The sequence below is a fragment of the Triticum dicoccoides genome, chromosome 4B (genome assembly GCF_002162155.2).
Source record: "Triticum dicoccoides isolate Atlit2015 ecotype Zavitan chromosome 4B, WEW_v2.0, whole genome shotgun sequence".
Lineage (NCBI taxonomy): Eukaryota > Viridiplantae > Streptophyta > Magnoliopsida > Poales > Poaceae > Triticum > Triticum dicoccoides.
In genome coordinates, this window is record NC_041387.1 from 244,892,875 (window position 1) to 244,913,145 (window position 20,271).

Genomic DNA, 20,271 nt, shown 5'->3' on the forward strand with positions numbered 1-20,271 from the left:
CATCGAAAGATGGGACACCTTTGCCTCTATTAAGTGGTATCAGATTTCCAGGTTGCTCGGTGAGATTTTACAGTTTTTCGTAGTTTAGATCGAGTCTGTTCTTCATACCTACAGTCCACGAAAAAGCCAAAAAAAAATTTAGGGTTAGTTCATCATATCCGAACCAATCTGAGCCTTTGCATAATCTTTTTCGGGTTTTGCTTTGTTGAATTTGCGGTTGCATCGTCGAGTCTAGTTGCTGGTCTTAGCGTTAGTCTTTTAGAGTTTCGAGTTCGGGTCATAAGTTGTCACGCCGCCACCGCACCATCATCATCGCCCCTGTCACCTACCACCACCGCTCCGAATCCGTATCCATATACCACCACTAATCCGTATCCATATACCACCACCGATCCATATCCATATACTACCACCGCTACCACTACCGCTGCCATATACCACCACCATATATCCACCACCAATCCGAGTTCCTTGCATATTAGGTTTGTTTTCGAGATCCATCTAGTTTCCGATTCGTGTTTCCCTGCCGGAGTAGGTTTCGGAAACAACCCTCCGTTTAGGCCCAAAATTTTCCGAAAACGCATTTGTCGAAAAAAATTCTGGCTATCCTATTTTTAGGTGTTTCTAAGTGTATTGAGACAGTCGCCGTTATAGAAAGTTTTTTTTGACCCGTTTCTAGTTTTTGGGCCCGAGCAGTCGAAAAAAATTGGTCGAAAAAATTTCGTGCCCATCCTGTCAGTTTGACCTGGGAAGAGTTTTGAGACACTCGCCATTATAGTGATTTTTCGCAAAAAAAAGAGCAGCGCAAAAAAATAGCGCAAAAAAAAGAGCGAAAAAGAAAAATTCCAGAGTGTGCTTTTCCCTTGTTTACGTGCAGCGCCGTGATTTTGTTAGTGTTCTAGGCTCGCGTCTCTAGCTCGGTCTAGCCTAGGACCAGCACAGTACCGTCGTTGAGCGTTTATTCAACTTTGGATCTCTGAATTGATTATTGCTGACCCTTTTTGCTACCATATTATAAGCCTTCCCAGCTACACATACATCTACGTCGTGCGTTTGACTCTCCCTGGTAATCGCTCTATCCAAGCTTTGAGAGTTTTGACTACAACAGTTCCCGATCACCGCCTGCTGCTCGGTAAGAACTGGTAAGAATTTGAGATTTGCTTGACGGATTTGTGACACCCACCACCACCTCTTGTTAGTAGTCTGTAGGATCATATTCTGTGTGTTTCTATTGCTGCTAACCATGCCAGGATCACAAGCCGACGAGATTGACTGGGAGAACTTATCGAACAAGGAGCTTCATGATAAGTTTCAGCAAATGATGACTGAACAGGTGCAAGATGTGCTGAAAAATTTTGAAGAGGCCATGGAGAAGATCACTGGCCTTGAGAAGACGTTCGAAACAAAGCTCGATAACAGATTTAATGAACTGCTTGCGCGTCTTCCACCACCACCACCTGCTGCACCTAACGCACCTCTCCAACAACAACAACAACGACTACCTCCACGTCGCGAAACAGACCTCCGCCGAGCGAGCCGTGTCCCTCTTGCGTTTGGCCAAACTGTTGGTGCTACTATTGATACTTTTGTGGCTCCTGCTACTGATGCGGAGGATGATGAGTATGCGGGCGATTATGAGGATGAGGTTGATCAAAATCAGAACAATGTGCAGCCACCAGCACCACCACCAGCAGGTCAACCTCAGGTATATATTCGCAATGGTAGGCCTGCACCACCACCTCAGGTACGAGATGATGTCCATATTCCTAAACTGAAATTGAATATTCCACCATTTGAGGGTAGATATGTTCCTGATATATATCTTACTTGGGAGTTAGAAACTGAACAACGATCTACATGTTTACAATATCCTGAGGAGAGATGGGTTGTTGCTGCTGTTTGTGCTTTCACTAGTTTTGCATGTGTATGGTGGTCTGAACATTGTAGATTATATCCTATTCCAACTACTTGGGTTGCTTTGAAAACTGCTATGCATACGCATTGGGTTCCACCATATTATCAACGTGAATTACATCAAAAATTGCAGCGTTTAAGACAAGGGAAAAATTCTATAGAAGAATATTATCAGGAATTACAAACTGGCATGATTAGATGTGGTATTGTTGAGGAGAATGAAGCTATGCTTGCACGTTTTCTGGGTGGATTAAATAGAGAGATTCGGACCATTCTAGACTATAAGGAGTATACTAATATCACTCGTTTATTCCATCTTGCTTGTAAAGCTGAACGTGAAGTGCAGGATCGACAAGCATTGGCGCGAACTAACTTTTCTGCAGGCCGACCTTCATCATGGACACCGTGTGCATATTCTACTTCAACGGCACCAGCACCTCAATCAGGTGCCTCCTCCAGTCGTGATACAAGAAAACAGGCACAACCACCATTATCTGCCAAGAGCGCACCTGCCGGGCCTGCTCAGAGTTCTTCTTCTTCCATGGCATCAACAAGGCACACAAGTGATATAATTTGTCGTCGTTGTAAGGGAGGAGGTCATTATGCGAGAGAATGCAAATATCAGTGTGTGATGATTGCTACCGAGGATGGTGGATATGAGTCCGCTAGTGACTATGATGAGGAGACTTTGGCTCTTATTACACGTGAAGAACATGGTGGAGATGATTCTGATCATGAGACGCAATACATGGCTCCTGAAGACGCTGACAGGTATGAATGTTTAGTTGCTCAACGTGTTTTGAGTGTGCAGGTCACACAAGCTAAGCAAAATCAGAGGCACAATTTGTTCCATACCAAGGGAGTTGTGAAGGAGCGTTCTGTGCGCGTCATCATAGACGGAGGTAGCTGCAACAACGTGGCTAGCATGGAGATGGTGGAGAAGCTTTCTCTCACCACAAGACCACATCCACATCCTTACTACATCTAATGGTTCAACAACAGCGGCAAGGTTAAGGTAACACGTACTGTTCGTGTGCATTTTAGTATCTCTACATATGTTGATTATGTTGATTGTGATGTGGTACCTATGCAAGCATGTTCCTTATTACTTGGTAGACCATGGCAATTTGATAAAAATTATGTACACCATGGTAGAAACAATCAGTATACTCTTGTTCATAAGGATAAAATATTACTTTGCTTCCTATGACTCCTGATTCTATTTTGAAAGATGATATTAATAGAGCTAATAAACCAAAACAGGAGAAGAATAAGAGTGAAAATCAGATTGTGGCAAAAGAATTTGAGCAACAAATGAAGCCTAATAATAAACCATCTAGTCTTTCTTCTGAAATTAAATTGAAAAGTGCATGTTTATTTGCCACCAAATCTGATATTGATGAGCTAGATTTCAGCAAATCTGTTTGCTATGCTTTTGTGTGCAAAGAGGCATTATTTTCATTCGAGGACGTGCCTTCCTCTTTGCCTCCTGCTGTCACTAGCATTTTGCAGGAGTTCGCTGACGTCTTTCCACAAGATGTGCCACCGGGATTACCGCCCATTCGAGGGATTGAGCATCAGATTGACTTAATTCCCGGTGCTTCACTGCCAAACCGTGCACCATACCGTACCAATCCAGAGGAGATGAAAGATATTATGCGTCAACTACAAGAGCTTCTCGACAAAGGTTATATACGCGAATCCCTTAGTCCTTGTGCTGTTCCTATTATTCTAGTGCCGAAAAAGGATGGTACATCACGTATGTGTGTTGATTGTAGAGGCATTAATAATATTACTATTCGTTATCGTCATCCTATTCCTAGGCTAGATGATATGCTTGATGAATTGAGTGGCTCTACAATATTCTCCAAAGTTGATTTGCGTAGTGGATACCATCAAATTCGTATGAAATTGGGAGATGAATGGAAAACAACATTTAAAACTAAGTTTGGATTATATGAGTGGTTAGTCATGCCTTTTGGGTTAACTAATGCACCTAGTACTTTCATGAGATTAATGAACGAAGTTTTACGTGCTTTCATTGGACGATTTGTGGTAGTTTACTTTGATGACATATTGATTTATAGCAGATCTTTGGAAGAACATTTGGAACATTTACGTGTTGTTTTTATTGCTCTACGTGATGCACGTTTGTTTGGTAACCTTGGGAAGTGCACCTTTTGCACAGACCGTGTATCTTTTCTTGGCTATGTTGTTACTCCACAGGGAATTGAAGTTGATAAAGCCAAGATTGACGCTATTGAGAGTTGGTCGCAGCCCAAAACGGTCACACAAGTGAGGAGTTTTCTTGGCCTCGCTGGATTCTATAGGTGTTTTGTGCGAGATTTCAGCACCATTGCTGCACCTCTCAATGAGCTTACAAGAAAGATGTGCCTTTTTTTTGGGGTCCCGCACAGGCAGAAGCCTTCACGGTATTGAAAGATAAGTTGACACATGCTCCTTTACTCCAACTTCCTGATTTTAATAAGACTTTTGAGCTTGAATGTGATGCTAGTGGAATTGGATTAGGAGGTGTGTTATTACAAGATGGCAAACCTGTTGCATACTTTTCTGAAAAATTGAGTGGGCCTAGTCTGAATTATTCTACTTATGATAAAGAATTATATGCTCTTGTTCGGACTTCAGAAACATGGCAACATTATTTATGGCCCAAAGAATTTGTTATACATTCTGATCATGAATCTTTGAAACATATTAAAAGTCAAGCTAAAGTGAATCGTAGACATGCTAAATGGGTTGAATTCATTGAGACTTTCCCTTATGTCATTAAACACAAAAAGGGAAAAGAAAATGTTATTGCTGATGCATTGTCTCGTCGCTATACTATGCTTTCACAACTTGACTTCAAAATATTTGGTTTGGAGACCATCAAAGATCAATATGTGCATGATGCTGATTTTAAAGATGTAATGCAGAATTGTAAAGAAGGAAGAATGTGGAACAAGTTCGTCGTTAACGATGGATTTGTGTTTCGTGCTAACAAGCTATGCATTCCAGCTAGCTCCGTTCGTCTTTTATTGTTGCAGGAAGCGCATGGAGGAGGATTAATGGGACACTTTGGCGTGAAGAAGACGGGGGACGTACTTGCTACACATTTCTTTTGGCCAAATATGAGACGGGATGTTGAGCGTTTTATTGCTCGCTGCACTACATGTCAAAAAGCTAAGTCACGACTCAATCCTCATGGTTTATATATGCCTTTGCCTGTACCTAGTGTTCCTTGGGAGGATATATCTATGGACTTTGTTTTAGGTTTACCTCGAACAAAGAAGGGGAGGGATAGCATATTTGTTGTCGTGGATAGATTCTCGAAAATGGCACACTTTATACCATGTCATAAAAGCGATGATGTTGTTAATGTTGCTGATTTGTTCTTTCGTGAAATTATTCGCTTGCATGGTGTGCCAAATACTATTGTTTCAGATCGTGATACTAAATTTCTTAGCCACTTTTGGAGATGTTTATGGGCTAAGTTGGGGACTAAACTGCTTTTTAGTACTACTTGTCACCCCCAAACTGATGGACAAACTGAAGTAGTCAATAGAACGTTGTCTACTATGCTTAGGGATGTTTTGAAGAATAATAAGAAAATGTGGGAGGAATGCTTGCCTCATATTGAATTTGCTTATAATCGTTCATTGCATTCTACTACTAAGATGTGCCCTTTTGAAGTTGTGTATGGTTTCCTACCTCATGCACCTATTGATTTGTTGCCTCTTCCATCTTCGGAGAAGGTTAATTTTGATGCTAAACAATGTGTTGAATTGATTTTAAAAATGCATGAGTTAACTAAGGAAAACATTGAGTGTATGAATGCTAAATATAAACTTGCTGGAGATAAGGGTAGAAAACATGTTGTGTTTGCACCTGGAGATCTTGTTTGGTTACATTTGCATAAAGATAGATTTCCTGACTTGCGCAAATCAAAGCTAATGCCACGTGCTGATGGTCCCTTTAAGGTGTTAGAGAAAATAAATGATAATGCATACAAACTTGAGCTGCCTGCAGATTTTGGGGTTAGTCCCACTTTTAACATTGCAGATTTGAAGCCTTATTTGGGTGAGGAAGATGAACTTCCGTCGAGGACGACTTCATTTCAAGAAGGGGAGGATGATGAGGACATCAATACCATTGTTACACCCACAGCCCCTGCTGCTATACATAATGGACCAATTACTAGAGCTCGCCCACGCCAACTAAATTACCAGGTACTTTCGTTTCTTGGTAATGATTCTAATGTTCATGAGAATATGATGCTGCCTAAATTGGATACATTTATTTTGCTTACAAATGAAGGGCCTAGCTTGGAGAAGGATGAACATTGGAGCAAGAGAAAGCATGGAGATGATGGCATGCGCAAGGGGAACAAGAACGGAGTTACGAGTGATGATTTCAGGTCTTTGAAGCCACCATAACGAGTGCATGAAGCCTTGGACGAAATATACAAGATGCCACTTCATAAATTTCGTCCAGAGGCTATTATAGGTGCTGTGTCACCTTTTCATTGGCCAGGCCCATGTAATTTCGAAATAGATTAGTATAGGCTATTTTTAGAGTCCGTATGTGTGGGGAAACAAGAGATAGGGTTGATTTCGGACCCCTCCACCAAGGGCCACGAAATTCCCCTTCTCTTCCTCCATATATACAGCCCTTAGGGCACCGTTTAGACTTTGGGTTTTGTTTAGATTAAAGTTCGCCATAGCTGCAACTTCGCGTACTTCGTTTGTGTTCAACGACCAGACAAAGGCGTCACAGAACCCCACCTTGATCAATAAAGCTTTCATCTTATATTCGCAATATCCAGATTGCAATCTCAGTATCTTGCTTGTTCTTTGTTTGCTCGCAGGAAACAGACCCTCGTGGTCAGGTTGATCGTGCTCCGGCGTGGTCAATAACCTCTCGGAGTTGGTTTAGCGATTGCTAAGACGCGACGTCCTCGCACGTTCATAGTCGGATCGTCAAAGTCGACTTCCACCAAAGCGAAATCCATCATCTTATCAAAAGACGGGACACCTTTGCCTCTATCACCTACATCTTCCACGATACCTCCTATGACGATTTTGACACATTTTGGTCCTTGAGATTTTGAGTTGTGGCTCCCGTATCCTTTTGTGCATTTCATGATCGGTATGGATGACAAATTCAAGAGGTCTAAGGTAATGTTCCCAAACATGTAGCACACGCACTAAAGCATACAATTCTTTGTCATAGATGGGATAGTTAAGTTGAGCACCGTTGATTTTTTCACTAAAATAAGCAATGGCTCGTTTTTCTTGCATCAAGACTCCGCCAATTCCGGTACCACTTGCATCATAATGAACCTCAAAAGTTTTCTCAAAGTTGGGTAAAGCAAGAATCGGAGCATGAGTAAGCAAAGACTTGAGCTCATCAAAAGCAGTGGATTGCAAAGATCCCCAAACAAAAGGTGCATTCTTCTTACTCAAGGCATGAAAAGGAGCGGCAATTGTGCTAAAGTTTTTCACAAAGCGGCGATAAAATCCTGCAAGGCCAAGAAAACTACGCACTTGTTGCAAATTGGTGGGTTGGGGCCAAGTTTTAATTGCTTTAATCTTAGTTTCATCAACATGGACACCCTTGGAAGAGAGAACAAAACCCAAGAAAACCACTTTGTCAACGCCAAAAGTGCATTTTTTCAAGTTCGCATAAAGGCTTTCCTTGTGGAGGGTTTGCAACCGAGATTTAACATGATTAATGTGCTCTTTCATGGTTTTGCTAAACACAAGGATATCATCAAAGTAAACCACAACGAAGAATCCAATGTAAGGTCTAAGCACATGATGCATAAGATGCACGAAAGTTCCGGGTGCTTCCGACAAACCCATAGGCATCACTAACCTCTCATATAAGCCAAATTTTGTTTTGAAAGCGGTTTTCCATTCATCACCTTCTTGAATGCGGATTTGATAATAGCCACTTTAAAGATCAATTTTTGAGAAAAAGTTGGCTCCACTAAGTTCATCAAGCATATCGTCTAAGCGAGGAATGGGATGCCTATATCGAATGGTAATGGCATTTATGTGTCTGCAATCGGAACACAAGCGGAAACTTCCATCGGGTTTAGGCACAAGTATAACGGAAACGACGCAAGGGCTTAAGCTTTCACGTACATGACCGTTGTTAATGAGTTGTTGTACTTGCTGTAGAATCTCCTTGGTTTCTTCGGGATTGACACGGTATGGAGCTTTGTTTGGAAGTGGCGCTCCGGGGATGAGGTTGATTCGATGCTTAATGCCTCGTAGTGGCGGTAGACCCGGAGGTAGCTCATCGGGGAAAACATCTTTGAATTCCTGCAAAAGAGATTGAAACACTAAAGGTAACTCGTGAGAGGTGTTAGTTGTTGGCTCTCCATCTTTGCACACAAGGACGAAGTGCATCACACTCGATGGGTTCTCACACACTTCTCTTATCTCACTTTTGGTGGCAAATAGGATAAGGTTTTTCTCTCTAGGCGAAGAGGCACTCAAACTTGGCTTGTGGCTCTCACTCACTTTTGGGTGTGTCACTTTTTCACTCTTCTCTCCATGATTGGTGGCTTGCTTGTCGGCTATCACTTGACTAGGAGACATAGGTCGTAGCACATATTCTTTTCCTTTCATTTTGAAGCTATAGTGATTGGTACGCCCATTGTGGATGACACCACGGTCGAATTGCCATGGTCGACCAAGAAGGAGGTGGCAAACGGTCATTGGGACCACATCACACTCCAAAGTGTGTTCATAAGCACCAATTTTGAAGGAGACTTGGACCGTATGCTCGACTCATATAGTGCCGGAGTCACTTAGCCATTTAACTTTGTAGGGGTGCGGGTGCTTCCTCTTGACCAATTTATGCTTGGAACATAGTTCTTCACTTGCCAAGTTGTGGCAACTACCTCCATCGATGATGACCTTGACGGACCTTCCATTGATGCCGGCCTTAGTGTGGAAGATGTGGCATCGTTGGTCTTCTTCTTGCTGATGTTGAAGTGTCAAGACTTTGGAGACAACGAGAGCGGGGCTCGAATCGTCATCACAAAAGACTTGATCATCTTCATCCTCGTTCACGCGCCGGTGCATGGCCACTTGCTCAAGGGCTTCCATCTCCTCTTCACTCATTGAGTCATATGTGCCGTCATCGTTGAGGATCATGGTGCGCTTGTTCATGCATTGGAAGGACTTGTGGCCTCGGCCGCCGCAAGTGAAACACTTGAAGGAGCTTGTTTTGACGGTCTCATCGGTTGGAGTAGATGATGAAGCACGCGGTTTGAAGTTGCTTGTAGTAGGATGAAGGCGACTTGAACTTGCCGAAGTTTTCTTGTAATTTGACTTGTCGTCGTTGCTTGGAGAAGGTTTGGTTGATGTAGATGTTAAAGGAGTCGTTGAAGCTTGGATGTTGGAGAAGCCGTAGGTCTTGGATGAGTACTTGGCGTACTTGAAGTCATCTTGAACTTGACGTTCCGCCTTGGTTGCTTGATGTACGAGCTCAATGAGGTTGGAGTAGGGTTGAAAGTCGGCAATCTTCTTGATGGGATGATTGAGTCCATTCAAGAAACGTGCCATTATTTGCTCATCATCTTTTGTGACATTGGCTCGAATCATGGCTATCTCCATTTCATTGTAGTATTCTTCAACACTCTTTGTTCCTTGCTTGAGGAGTTATAGCTTCTTGAAGAGATCGCGGTTGTAGTAGGTTGGCACAAAACGTGCTCGCATGACATCCTTCATTTGAGCCCAAGTGGTGATTGGTGGTTCACCTCTTGCTTGACGGCGTTCAAGTACTTGTTCCCACCATATGAGCACATAATCTTGGAACTCAAGTGATGGCATAGCGATCTTCTTCTCTTCCTCATAGTTGTGCAAGCGGAAAATTTTGTCGACCTTCAATGCCCATGAGAGGTACTCTTCTGGATCATTGCTTCCATTGAACTTGGGCATTGTGAACTTGAGCTTGCCATAGTGTTGCTCTTCATTGTGTTGTGACGTCCTTGACGTGGAGGATAGTCATCTTCATGTTGCTCTTGGCGCGGAGGAAGTCCATGATCAACTTGCTCTTGTTGAACTTGAGGTTGAGGTGGAGCTTGACGAGCTTCTGGAGGACCTTGTGAAGCTTGACGTTGCACACGCGGTTGGTAGTTCCTCTCTTGGATTTCTTCTCGAAGGGCTTCCTCTTGATTGCGCCACTCGTGATTGCGGTTGGCAATGGCTCGGCTTGAATCTCGAAGGGCACGTTGCGCCTCAAGAGCTTGCGCTTCACGTTGTTGTTGTTGAAGACGTTGAGCCTCGACATCTTGTTCCTCTTGGTGTAAACGTGCTCATTCTTCTTCTTGGCGGCTTAGTCGTTGTCTTTCTTGAGCTTGAGCGAAAACGACTTGGTTTGATTGAGGACGAGGGATTTGCTCATCGACTTGTTCTTGTGAATGCTTGTCATGTAGCGGGTTCCGAGATGCATGCCGGTGTTGACGCGCAGCTCGACGAAGAGTGTTCGATGACGGTGTACTTGAGTTGGAGAAGGTGTCGTCAGAGTGTCGACTTGAGTGGCTCCGTCTTGAGGATGAAGAAGTGGAAGGACGCCGGTTCCTCATGAAGGCGCGGATCTCATCCATTCTTGCATCATTCTCTTGCTTTTGAGCGTCGAATTTGTTGTCGAAGTAGTCCCTCATTGCTTGTTGCTCTTGGTGCAATGCCTTTTGAGCTCCAAATAGGTTGTTCTTGGTGACGAATGATGACATGTCGCCGTCATTCTCGATGAGAGGTGGAGTGGTAGAAGAACTTGGCCTATCCATCATACCAAGCAAAATGTAAGTGGTAGAAGGAAAAGAACGTGTACCAAATGTACCTTGACCGAAGTTGAAGATGAATCAAGTTCACTCAAATGCGGACGATGAAATAGCACTGTTGGTACAAATTCTTGTCGGTTCTCACACCTACACACGTAAAAGCTTATGGTGGAGCTTGGTTAGGATGGTGGCACAAAATTTGATGCAATAGTAAGTGAGCTTCAATAATGTTGGAAAAGATTCACAAATTTGCGAATGCAACAAGTAGACCAAGCAAGTATGGGTACACGGAAACACACACGCAAATAGATAAATGGGATTGTGCAATCCAAAATTGAGCCAAAATGTGGAAACCACGAAATGCTCTTGTTGCACAATACTAGAGAGGCGCTAGCACGATTGCACAATAGGCGGATACGCAAACTTGTGCACAACCTACTAGGCAAAAATGCAACGATCTCTATCCCAAGTATGCTATATGTATGATATTTTGGTGCTATGAGCCAAGATGATCGGATATGACAATCTTAATGTTGTATATGCTATGGTTCTTGCTTATAAGCTCTTTGCTTATCTTTCCTCTCTGCTTAAAAGCTTGGGTGGCTCTTTCACTTTTGAGCTATTTTCTCATGCAAAACTTCACGAACCAAGATAGCAATTGTGTATGCTATGACAACTTTGTGACACACAAGTTGATCTCAAGATATGCACCACTATGGTATGATATGTATGCTATGTTGTATGATCACTAATGTGCACAAGTCGCGTTGCCTGCAATACTCAACCGCTAGTCTCGATAGGTAAGCTATGCAAAATGAGGCAATGTGGGTTATCAATGCAATTGCAAGTTATGACAAAGATGTCGTCAAAGTTACCGTCCTTGGCGATGATGAGACCCTCGAGAAGTTGAGCCGTGGTGTTGATGAAGTCGAACCGTACCTAGATAGCCGAAAAACAAAAGGATACGGGAAACCACAACCCAAACTCTCAAAGACCAAAACGTGTCAAAATCAACATAGGAGGTAGCGGGGCAGATGTTGGTGTATGTGGCTTTGGGAGTTGTGGTGGAAGGTGGGGGGAAGGAGAGGTCAGACTGACAAAATTCAGTTTCGTCAGGGTTTCACGGACGTCCGGGCATGTCAAGAGTCCGTTTGGCAAGTGACACGTGCGACCTCTACTTCTTATACATAAAGGTGAATCTTCTCCTTTACACGTGCTCACTTGACCCCTTCGAGGATGGTATACTACTTGACACTCCACTCGTGTGCATACATAGGTATTGCTGGAGCTTTTCAGATGACGAGGAGGAGTGTAAGTGCCAAGGAACAACAACACCATCCGCGAGGGAGGCATGGAAGCGAAGACGAAAGAAGAAGGAGATGCGAAAGGTACAGCAACCGGACGACCGACGAACGCCGGACGTCCGACAAGTCCCAGCGCACGGACGACCGACACTGATCGAACGACCGGTGCTACGGCGATAAAACAAAATTTACGGAAGTCCGAAGTATTCCGGACGTCCGGACCATCCCGAGCTTCCGGACGTCCGACCCCCACCGGACGTCCGACGCCTGTGTGCGCAGTCGCAGGCCTTTGGCCTTGTATCCCTCTCCCACTTACCCCTTCGTGGCTTAGACTATAAATAGACCACCTCCACCACCTTTCTAAGGTTAGCAAATATGATAGCTCATTCTTAGGTGAGCTTTGCTCCTACCTCTACTCTTGAGAGAGAGAGACTACCACTCCATTGGAGGCCAAGACCTCCATCTAGGAGAAGATCCCACGGGATATCATCAAGACCCACTCGTGGGAAGATCCATCTAGGATATCGTCAAGACCTCATCTCCTCTTGGATTTGAGATGAATTCTACCTTGTATCTTTCCCTTTGTTGTTCATGTACCTTGTGATCTTGTGTGTTTGATTGTCTAGTGGATGTGTGATTGGACTTGTTCTTGAGTGTTTCCCCTTGTGATTTCTTCCCGTTCTTCCCAGTGTTCATCGTGTTCTTCGAGGGATCCCACTCCAAACGTGAAAGATCGGCCTACACCGGGCTAGCCCCATATCACTAATGCATAGTAAAAACTGGGTACAAAAGAGTATGATCAAAGTGTAACTTGCCTTGCTGATGATCGGAAAACTCTAGAGATTCATAGTAACAAGCTTTGCACTCTAAAAAAATCTATCGTAAGCAAACAATAGCATATATAAGCACTCAAGCAAAAGATGTAAAGAAAACTGAACAAAAGATCTGAAAAACTCAAAACAAACAAATAAATAAACTAAAAAAACAATTTTAAATAGTATTATAATTATGTGGATAAGATCTTAACAGAAGGTGCATGTGATTACCTACGATTTGCAAAAAGAATCAACTAAAATGGAGCTACGAAACTCAAGAACGATCAAAAGAAGTTCAAATTCAAATCTAAACAAATTCAAATTTTAAACTATCAAAAATATGTTCAAGTTGGTTTACTGGATAGATGAGATTGCTCTGAAGATTTTGGCGTTGGTTTCAGCGATTTCGGGCAAATTAGCAAAAAGTTATGCTAGTTTGAAATGCAGGGACTAAACTGTAAAATAAAAACTAATGAATAGGTCCCTGGCAGAAAAAGAAAAGAAAAATAAAAACCTAATGAACGAACGTCCGCTACAGAAGCTTAAGCGATGAAACTGTTCGCTACCGAAGACTAACGAGCGAACGCTCGCTAAATAAAAAAAACGGTTCGGAAAAAATACATACGCAATGTGGATCATTGGATCCAGATCGGATGGGCGAGGGAGTCGGGGCTACCAGCGGCGGCGGATGTCGCGGCGGCGAGGCGGATGGCGGCGATTGCGGTCTCCGGCGGGGCGGCGGCGTTGGCGGAGTGCGGCGGCAAGGTGCGGCCCAGCGGCGGAGTGCGGCGGTGAGGTGCTGCAACGGCAGCGTCGACGCGTGCGGGCGGCGGCGGCTACGGGCTCTGGGGCAGTGGCGATGCGAGGCGGCGGCGGCGACTCGACTTGGAGAGGAGGGGGCCGAGGGTCACGGTATTAAATGGAGCCGGGGGCCTCGGCTTGGAAGAAGGGGCAAGGCGGCGGGGGACCGCGTGGTCGAGGCGGACTCGGCGCGTGGCGGCGTCGGGCGGCAGCCGAACTCTGCTCGGAGTCGGTCATGGGCGGCTGGGCCGCGGCCTGGCTGAGCTGGGCTGACCCAGTTCGGCGGAGAGTTTTTTCTTTAAAACAATTTTTTCGGAGAAGAAAAACACGCAAAACTAATATAAATATATATTTAAAAAATACAAGAAAAATTCACATATTAATATGGCCTTATTAATGACCTAGTGAACAATTTTTTGGGCCTAAATGCCTAAACTAAAAACAAACTTATTAGTGTCACTGTTGTCCCATTGCATGGCTAATCCCAATGTTGGACAAAGGTTCTACGGGAACAGTGTCACTGTTGTAAATGTTGTGCAAATTGATGTTTGTACCCTCCCATACATATGCAAGCCAATTTCCACTCGCACCGAGCCTAACCTGTGAAATAGTGGGCAGGGGGATAATTAGGAAATGGACACGGAAGTAGTCTTTAGTATGCATTTACTACGTGATCAAACTCATCTTACCTGCTCATCGGAGGAAATCCGAGTGCCCCTCAACGTCAGCATCTCAAGGGGCATCAACTTGCAACTACGGCCACGCCGCGCTGGAGAGACCCCCAAGGAAACATCCTCGTTCGTTGCACGGAACATCAAGATGCATTTGAATGAGTTGTTTATCTTGTGAGAGAAAAGATGAATGAGGGAAGGCCTTATTTGCAAATGTGCAGAGGGGTGTAGGTATCTTTTTGCAAAATTGCCATAGTTTTCTTCCTATCCGTCAGATATAAATCGGACGGCCTATATTGCAGGATGGCAGGCACACCATCATCACCAACTCTGTTTTTTGTAAGACTAGAAAGATGCCCGTGCGTTGCACGGAACATCAAGTTCTTCTGGGAGAAAAGGATAAACGAGGGAAGGCCTCATCTGCAAATGTGAAGAGGAGTGCGGGTAAATTCTCATAGTTTCCTTCCTATTTGTCGGATATAGATCGAACGGCCTATATTGCAGGATGGCAGGCACACCATCATCACCAACTCTGCTTTGTATAAGAGTATATATCCTGCTAGTATAAGAGTACTAGCAAGATGCCCATGCGTTGCACGGAACATCAAGATGCATTTCTATACCCTTATATAGTGTGCGAATAACTTTGAAAGATGGTCGCTGGATGAAGCTAATCCGAAAGTGTAGAGATGGCAAATCCGAGCACTACTGGCCGTTGGATATCATCAACATTCCTCCAGATTCTGCCACATGTACAATTTAGAAGACTCCATGGTTGAACTTAAGCATAATGCACAAACCTCAAAACACAAGCACTTCTCCTTTGTTCTAGAATCTTCCGTATCATAATTGCATAAACTTTCTTTTTCTAAATGAATTGCCATTATTTATTTTTTACTTTATGTTTTACATTGCACAACCCCATGAATCTTAATTTTTTTTAGAAAACTAATTGATTATGAATGAGATGAACTATAAGAACTAAACGGACATCTACATCATGCATATATGACTCAAAGCTTTACATGCTATAGTGTGTATTTATTCATAATTTGGTTTTCAAATCTCATGTGTTCAGTGCATGTGTACCTTACTAGTGTATGAGTAGTTTATCTTGTGGGAGGAAAGGATGAACGAGGGAATGCCTTATTTGCAAATGTGGAGAGGGGTGTGGGTATCTTTTTGGAAAATTGCCATAGTTTCCTTCCTATCCTTCACATATAAGTCGGATGGTCTATACTGCAAGATGGCAGGCACATCGTCATCATTAACTCTGTTTTTATAAGAGTAGCGTAGAGATAGAGATACAGCCTACTACTACCAATGTGCTGGCCCGTGAGTTGCAATGGATCCAAAGAAGTACTCCCTCTGTCCCAAAATAAGTGTCTTGATCTTAGTATAAATTTGTACTAGAGCTAGTACAAAGTTGAGACACTTATTTTGGGATGGAGGGAGTAGAATAATACTTGTTCACGGGCTTGCATATAAACACTCTAGTTTTGATATACATGTGTCAGCAGACATGATAGCTTGTCCATGGAAGTTGAACCACGGCGGCCATCACGTTTCTTGTTTCTACCACTGCCGCACCCACACGCGATTCCCACGACGCCGCTCCAACCCACGGCACGACATCCCCCGATGTGCGCCTCATCCCTCTCGGCCCCACCGCTCCTCTCCCTTTGTGTGCATGATATGCGGGCCAACTGAACTGCGGCGACCATCAACTTTCTATCACGGCCACACCCGATTGGACGCGGTTCGCCTGCTCTGCTCCTGTGCTCCGATCCGTACTCCCACACCATCGAATTTTCATCCAGCGGCTATGACACATTTTGTCATGGGCATCAATCCTTAGCTGGAGTACGTCTGTACTACAGGTAGTACCCGCCGGTGTGGCCATCTATGCCTCGTAACGCCCCGACGTCCAGTTGTGGCACACTCGCCACGACCATGCCACTAGCGGCCGGTTCATCTCGAACGAGTGAGTCACGAACCACGCCCCCACCATGAGAATGACATGTGGGCCAGCCGCATTTAAGGTCCGCATGTCATTGAGTCATAGGCCGGTGCACTAAGCCACTGAAGCTCGGTCCCATGGGCCCCGAGAGGGAAATGTAACTCCTGCGGCAGGCCTTGTGGTGCTCCCGCAGTACGAGCTCGTGCCAAACCCGAAATTTGTTTCTTACTGCTACCAACTAGTAAGGTACACGTGCATTGCACGCATGAGATTCTGGTGGTTTGTGCATTATGCTTAAGTTCAACCATGGAGTCTTCTAGATTCTATATGTGCTAGAATCTGGTGGGATGTAGATGATATCCAACGGCCAGTAGTGCTCGGATTTGCCATCTTTGTACCGTCGGATTGGCTTCATCCAACGACCATCTTTCAAAGTTATTCACACACTATATAGGGGTATAGATATAGATGTGCCGGCCTGTGCTTTGCAATGGATCCAAAGTATATCTATTTAGTGGAGTGCACTCTAAACACATTATCTATTTATTTTTCTCTAACCTTTCGTAGCCATGCAACCAAGCCACATAAGCTTCATGGGTGCCCCCCATATCATATTATTCATACTACGTTGACAGAAAAGAAGATAAATCGCCCAAAATAAGATCTTCCCATTTTTTGTTCCTACGATGTTGTGTCGTGCACGTACCTAGTTGTACAGTGGTAGTACTAGTTGTATAGTACAAACTTTGTACTAGTAGGAGTAGTGGTACGCAATGCTCCTACTCTATCAACGAGCCCCATCTGACACCAAATTTCTTGGCTTCCATTCTACTGCTAGATCTTCCCCTCGTTTCTGTTTTCCAACCCGGCGGCGGGCGAGGTGCGGTTTGCCAATAGACGGTTTGCTCAACGGTGGTCCCACATGAAAGTGAAAATGCTAGGTAGCATGCCTTCCCTAAGCTATGTGGCGTGTCGGACGGGCCGTGGAGAACTCCTGATTCCCGGGCGTGTGGGGTGCGACGCGAACGCGACAGGCCTTTTCCTTTTACTAGCAATGTGCTCGTGCGTTGTGACGGATCCAAAGTAGTACTCCCTCTGTTCCTAAATATTTATTTTTTTAGAGATTCCAAATGGACTATCACATATGAATGTATATATACATACTTTAGAGTGTAGATTTACTCATTTTGCTCCGTATGTAGTCATTTGTTGAAACCTCTAGAAAGACAAATATTTAGGAATGGAGGGAGTAGAATAGTAGTACTTGTTCACAAACTTGAAAGAAATCACTCTTGTTTTGATATAATCCTAATATATTACTTTTCACTCAAAATATATTTCTCAGGCTGTTCTGATGAGGTGAGAGAGGGATGTGGTTGCTTTCAAGATAATGAGGGGTTTTCTGCAAATTGAAGCAGAGAAGTGGGCTATTGTTGTAAAAATGTCACAACTTACCTCACAACCGTTAGATGCAGATCTAATGGTCAGAAATGATGGATGGCAGACACACCACCATCACCAACTGAGTCTTTTATAGGAGTAGGAGTAGATAAACATATATAATTGTAACATTTGGTTATGCTCCTTGGCACAATCGATAGATAGAAATAACGATTGCAAACGCTAGGGCGGGGCTATTTCCACCAAATAAGCAGGGTACGTAGTATCTAGGTTGGCGCATCCTCGGTTTGGTAACATGTCGTCTGACATGTTCTAGTGTTTCTAGCAAGATGCCCGCACATTGCACGAAGTTGATGGAAAAGGTAAGCACAACTTATAAATTGACGGATGGAGTACTAGTTAAAGTGATGCATATAATTAAGAAAAGGGATCGTGATGTGATGGCGGCCCGATCTTTCGATGGGAGTGGGGATAACTATCAATTTGGTGGATTTTGACCTTGACGATCCGGCTATATCATACCCGACGATATGCCTCAACAATCGCTAAACCAATCTCCGATGGTTATTGACCTTGCTGTAGGCACAATCAAACTGAACAACCAGGTTCGAGTTCCTGCAAGCAACCGAAGAACCGACAAGAACAAAAGTGAATTGCAATCTGAAATTGTGGATGAAAAATTAAGCACAAGAACTGATCAAAAGTTGGGGTTCCACTGTGGATCTGACAAGGCGGTAGTCCTACACGTCTCGTAGATGCAAATTGTAGCGATGGCTAGACAATACAATAAAACCCGAGTCTAAACCCTAATTTAGAGTAACTATTTATTAAGAGGATCGGCTGCCTCATGGTGTCACCGAACACTTGCCGTAAGAAGGCTGGACACTGCATGCATGACGTGGCGGTTGCTTCTATTGATGAGACGCGTTGGCCTACTATGGTGTAATTAGTGCACCAAAAGAAATCCTTTGGACCCAACACGTTACTCCTCTTGGCCCATGTAGTCAAAATCAAATTGTCTGGCCCTTGCATGCATGATACTCCCTCACGTTGGTGCATGTAAACATGGATACATGCATGGCCTTGTACGATGGAAAATCATGGAGCCCCTCTTCCTTAAATTGATGATGGTAGCTCCCAAAGTAGTACATGTACGTCTATATGTGTGCATGTATAAATTTTTGTTTTCCGCCTTGCATTTTAACTCTCGGTTTGTGTAAATTTTCTGGATATCTGCAAGTAAGAAACAGATGTGTAGTATTTTTGTCCTTCATAATAAAATAACATACATTATATTTTCCACAAGAATTCACCTGAAAATTATGCATGTTTATAATACTTTCGATCTTATCTGAGGTAGTCATTTCCTTATCATTCTCCCTTTCTTGAAAACAAAGTCGGCCTCAGCGTTGATTATTCTGAAAATGAACTAACCAAGAAGACAATGTGTATGCATGGTGTATGTATATATCATCCGTTTTAACTCCTCTCAACTGTTGCTCAATTAATATCTCCATGTAAGAGTGGTGAGCATATTTGGTGTGATCAAAAGTCAAGGAATCATCACAAGAAATATATTGATGAAACAAATTGTAACTTAGTTTGCACATATATGTGAAGCATATATTTGTATCATCGGATTTGTAATGCTCATCAGTCAACAATCCCATCATAGGGGAATAATATTGAATTCTTTCCAAATTGCTTGCGACAACATACTTAAATAAGTAATCATGCAATGAGTTGTTTGGAATATATCTAGCATTGATATTGGAGGGCATATCAAAATGATTAAGCATTTGAAAGTTGTTTTTCTGCTTGAAATTAGCAACTTCATCACATGTAATGCAAATCCTATGCACCAAAAATTCATTGTCTACACAATCGTCGCCAAACAGGCTAAAGGTAATATTAGGCGCATAAACACTTTTCACGGAACACGACCATGTGATTTCAGCTATTCTATTTCTCGCATGTGACAAAAGCATAGGGGGATCCATCAAAATAGAATACAAAGAATTAGCATGAGAAATGCTAGCTAATACTACATCATGTTTAACCAACTGTATGTGATCCAAACCATACTGAACAATTAGGTCACATGGACCAGCCTTTAATTGAGTTGGAGCACCCAAATCAATGGTGAAATCATGTTCAACAATATGTGCACTCAAAACAGTGAATATTTTAGTTGTTTGATCACATGATGAACTCAAATCAGCAAGATAATCATCTGAAACAGGTGGTGTGAGAAAACCAATACCTTCATTATTTCCTTGTAGTCCTCGCTCACATGAAGTAAGAGCAGTCGGTGATGATGCCTCATAAACTCCTTGTGGCGCAATCATAGTTGGTGGTGCAGCGGAGGAAGTAACCTTCTTTGATGGGGATTCAATTGCACCCTTGTTCGTCGTGTATACTCGTCCTCTTAATTTCTGTTCAACTTTACAGGCAAGACGAAACAAATGGTCGACGGAATATAGTTCTTTATGTAATATTATGTCTTGTATATCATGGTTTAAACCTCTCCAAAATCTATTCAAAAAAATCTTCTTCACATTCTTCTAATCCACAACGAAGCAAAGCAGTACACAAATTATCATAATAT